The following is a 5144-nucleotide window of genomic DNA, read 5'->3' as shown; positions in this document are numbered from 1 at the left end:
AGGTATTACACTAAAGGAAAAACTAATCAAAGGAGAAACCAAGTCAAGTTAAATACCAAAAATAAACAAAAATGGCTGGAAATGCAAATCATGTCTGAAATAATTACTCTGAATGTTCATGGCCTAAACTCACCAATCAAAAGACATAGACTGGCAGATTGGATTAAAAAAATCCAACAATATGCTGCCTCCAGGAGACTCATCTGATAGGAAAAGACATCTACAGACTGAAGGTGAAAGGTTGGGAAAAATCATACCACTCACATGGACTGCAGAAGCAAACAGGGGTTTCCATCCTCATATCAAATAAAGTAGACTTCAAGCCAAAGTTAATCAAAAGGGATAAACAAAGATATTTCATACTGCTTAAGAGAACCATTTATCAACAAGACATAACAATAATAAATTTATATGCGCCCCAAAATGTAGTGTCTACATTCATCAAACAAACTCTTCTCAAGTTCAAGAGCCAAATAAACAATAATTCTGGGTGACTTTAACATACCTCTTTCACCACTGGATAGATCTTCTAAGCAAAAGCTGAACAAAGAATCTATAGAACTCAATAATACAATCAATAAATTAGACTTAACTGACATATATAGGATATTTCATCCTTCCATGAATGAATACACTTTCTTCTCAGCAGCACATGAATTCTTCTCTAAAATAGACCATGTATTATTCCACAAAGCAACTCTTAGCAAATATAAAAGTAGAAACACTACCCTGCATTCTATCAGATCATAATGGAATGAAATTAAAAATCAATGATAAAATAAAAAAAATAAAAGCTACTCCAGCACCTGGAGACTAAATAATATTACTGAATGAAGACTGAGTTGCAAAAGACATCAAACAGGAGATTAAAAACTTCTTACAGGTGAATGAGAGCAGATACAATGTTTCAAAACCTCTGTGACACTATGAAGGCAGTACTAAGAGGAAAGTTCATTGCATTTAGTTCATTCCTTAAAAAAAAGAAAAAGTCAACAAATAAATGACAACACTACATCTCAAAGCCCTAGAAAAAGAAGAACAAACAAACACCAAAAGCAGTAGAAGACAGAAAATAATTAAAATCAAAGCTGAAATCAACCAAATTGAATCAAAATAAACAATTGAAAGAATTGATAAAACAAAGGTTGGTTCTTTTAAAAAATAAAATTAACAGACCCTTAGCCATGCTGACGAAGAGAAGGAGAGAGAAAACACAAATTACTAACATATGTGGTGAAAAAGGAAGTAACACAACAGACACTTCAAATATGCAGAAGATAATTAGACATTATTTTGAAAACTTGTACTCCAATAAGATAGAAAATATTAAAGGCATCAACAATTTCTAGAGTCATATGATTTGCCCAAATTGAATCAGGATAATATGCACAATTTAAACAGATCAATTGCAAGCAAGGAAATAGAAGATACCATCAGAAGCCTACCAACCAAGAAAAGCCCAGGACCAAATGGATACACAGCTGAGTTCTATAAGACCTTTAGAGAAGAACTAATACTAAACTCTTCAATTTATTTCAGGAAACAGAAAAAGAGGGAACACTTCCAAACTCATTCTATGAGGCCAATACCACCCTGATTCCAAAACCAGGAAAAGACACATCAAAGAAAGAAAACTTCAGATCAATATCTCTAATGAACACAGATGCAAAGATTCTCAATAAAATTCTGGCAAATTGAACACAAAAACATATCAAAAAGATAGTACACCATGATCAAGTGGGGTTCATTCCAGGGATGCAAGGTTGGTTCAACATATGGAAATCAATAAATGTAACTCATCACATCAATAGACTTAAAGATAAGAACTATATGATCATCTCAATAGATTCAGAAAAAGCATTTGACAAAATACAGCACCTCTTCGTGTTCAAAACACTAGGAAAACTAGGAATAACAGGAACATATCTCAACATTGTAAAAGCTATCTATGCTAAGCCCCAGGCCAACATCATTCCAAATGGAGAAAAATTGAAAGCATTCCCTCTAAAAATTGGAATAAGACAGGGATGCTCTCTTTCACCACTTCTATTTAGCATAGTTCTTGAAACACTGGCCAGAGCAATTAGACAGATGAAAAAAAAATTAAAAGGATATGGATAGGTAAAAAAGAACTCAAATTAACACTATTTGCTGATGATATGATTCTATATCTAGAAGACCCAAAAAATTCCACCAGAAAACTTCTAGAAATAGTAAATGAATTCAGTAAAATAGTGGGTAAAATACAAATTCAACACCCATAAAACAAAGGCACTTCTGTATATCAGTGACAAATCCTCTGAAAGAGAAATGAGAAAAACTACCCCATTTATAATAGCCTCAAAAAAATAAAATAAAATACTTGAGAATCAACCTAACAAAAGAAGTGAAAGACCTCTACAATGAAAACTACAGAATACTAAATAAAGAAATTAAAGAAGACCTTAGAAAATGGAAAGATCTCACTTGTTCCTGGATAGGCAGAATTAATATTGTCAAAATGACCATTCTACCAAAAGCATTATACAGATTTAATGCAACTCCAATCAAAATCCCAGGGACATTCCTCATAGAAATAGAAAAAGCAGTCATGAAATCCATCTGGAAAAATAAGAGACCCTGAATAGCCAAAGCAATCCTTCCAAGAAGAGTGAAGCAGGTGACATCTATACCAGACCTTAAATTATCCAAATTAGACTGAATAGAGGACCAATGGTACAGAATAGAGGACACAGAGACTAACCCACATAATTACAGTTATCTTATATTAGACAAAAAAAAAAAGGTGCCAAAAACATACATTGGAGAAAAGATAGCCTCTTCAACAAATGGTGCTGAGAAAACTGGAAATCCATTTTGCAACAAAATAAAATTAAACCCCTATCTCTCGCCATGCACAAAACTCAACTCAAAGTGGATCTAGGAATTAAACGAGAGACTGCCTCCAATAGAAGGCAAAGTAGGGCCAAATCTCCATCATATCAGATTAGGCCCCTACTTCCTTAACACGACTCCTATAGCATAAGAATTAATATCAAGAATTAATAAATGGGATGGATTCAAACTACAAAGCTTCTTCTCAGCAAAAGAAACAATCTGTGAGGTGAATAGAGAGCCTACAACTTGGAAGCAAATTTTTACCACTTGCACATCAGATACAGCTCTAATCTCTAAGGTATATAAAGAACTCAAAAAGCAAAACTCCAAAATAACAAATAACCCAATCAATAAATGTGCCAAGGAACTGAAAAGATACTTTTCAGAAGGTGATATACAATCAATCAACAAATATATGGAAAATAGTTCAACATTTCTAGCAATTAGAGAAATGCACATCAAAACTACTATAAGATTTCATCTCACTCCAGTCAGAATGGCAGCTATTAAGAAATCAAAAACCAATAAGTGTTGTTGAGGATGTGGGGGAAAAGGCACACTCATACTTTGCTGGTGGGACTGCAAATTGGTACAGCCAATATGAAAAGCAATTTGGAGATTCCCTGGAAAACTGGGAATGGAACCACATTTTGACCCAGCTTTTTCACTCCCTGGTCTATACCCAAAGGATTTAAAAACAGCATGCTACAGGAACACAGCCACATCAGTGTTTATTGCAGCACAATTCACAATAGCTATACTGTGGAACCAACCTAGATGCCCTTCAGTAGATGAAGGGATAAAGAAAATGTCGTATATATCTACAATGGAATATTACTCAGCAACGAAAGAGAATAAAATCATGGCATTTGCAGGTAAATGGATGAAGTTGGAGAATATAATGCTATATAATGCTAATATAATATAATGAAGTTAGCCGATCCCAAAAAAATCCCAAATATTTTCTCTGATATAAGGAAGCTGATTCACAGTGGGGTTTCCAGGGGGAGCATGGGAAGATTAGACAAATTGTAGACAGGGGAAGGAGAAAGAGGGAGGGGTCAAGAGGGTAAAAAAAACACATGGTGAAATGAGATGAACATTACTACCCTAAGTCCATTATGGAAAAGACACAAATGGTGTGAATATACTTTGTCTAGGAGCAGAGAGATGAAAAATTGTGCTCTACCCGTGTAATATGAATTGTAATGCATTCTGCTGTCATATATAACAAATTAGAATAAAAAATTTTAAAAAAACAGCCATTATTTATTTAGTTTTAAAATGAGTATGTTAAAGAATGTTCTTAAGAAGGCAACAACTTTTGATTAGTCATTTAAAAAATTACATTTCTTCATGCTGTATAATAAAGGTAATATAAGAGAATGTAGTTATCAGCTTCTTTTTGCTGGAATTCCGATAGTACAGTACAGTTTAGTCATTTATGTAATGCTAGAATAAAATTTAAAAAGTCTCTTTGCTTCTCTTCAAAAAGTGATGAATATTAACAGAAGATGGCCTGAAAAGGTCAATTTTTCCCCATTCATTCTGTAGTTTTGGAGCCAGTATTTTTAGCATCACAGGCTACAATTTTTTACTTTATCCACTTTAAAAAGTTCTGTCACCTCTCTGAATTCAACACTGTTCAATACAAAAGTCCACACATTATCTCTATATATTTAGAGATCCCTGAAATTGACTCTATTCCTGACCTTCTGAGCCAATGTTGAATTTATAGCCTTATCAAACTGAAGTAGAACTTGAAGGGCAAGTTGGGGGAGATCTGTTGAGACGCTATGAGCTCATTTAGGCTCTCCTGAAGACTGGTTCCCAAAGGGGTATTTCTGTATAACTGGTATGCCATGGCTTAGGAGGAAGAAACCGGTTTTGCTTCAGGTTTGCATTGATGTCCTGGGGGCAAGGCTCTTCGCTCTGGGGAACTCACAGAGAGGAGCTGCCAGGAGCCTGGCTGGAGGTGCCCACCTCACCAACCACCTCTTCAGATGCCGCAGGAAAACCCTCATTTTTTCTCTTAAGACAAGATCTAGCTAAGTTGCTGAGGCTGGCCTCAAACTTGTGATCCTCTTGCCTCAACCTCCAGAGTCACTATGATTACAGGCACATGCCACTGCATCTGACTTCTTATAATAATTCATAGGACTCATACTAGACTTTAGAAAATAAGTTAAGGTTTTATATAATGACACATTAATGAACCATTGCTATCGTACTTATATACTCAGAATCTGCTTTTTAATATGATATCC

The 5144-nt window shown here is 34.8% G+C and overlaps 1 pseudogene; it reads right to left on the bottom strand.

Moving 5' to 3' along the window:
- Positions 1-4420: 4420 nt before the first annotated feature.
- Positions 4421-4808, bottom strand: LOC101954646 (transcription initiation factor IIA subunit 2 pseudogene; annotated as a pseudogene).
- Positions 4809-5144: the final 336 nt, after the last annotated feature.

Source organism: Ictidomys tridecemlineatus, chromosome 9, assembly GCF_052094955.1.
Source record: "Ictidomys tridecemlineatus isolate mIctTri1 chromosome 9, mIctTri1.hap1, whole genome shotgun sequence".
Taxonomy (NCBI): domain Eukaryota; kingdom Metazoa; phylum Chordata; class Mammalia; order Rodentia; family Sciuridae; genus Ictidomys; species Ictidomys tridecemlineatus.
This window is presented reverse-complemented; position numbering and strand designations above follow the sequence as displayed.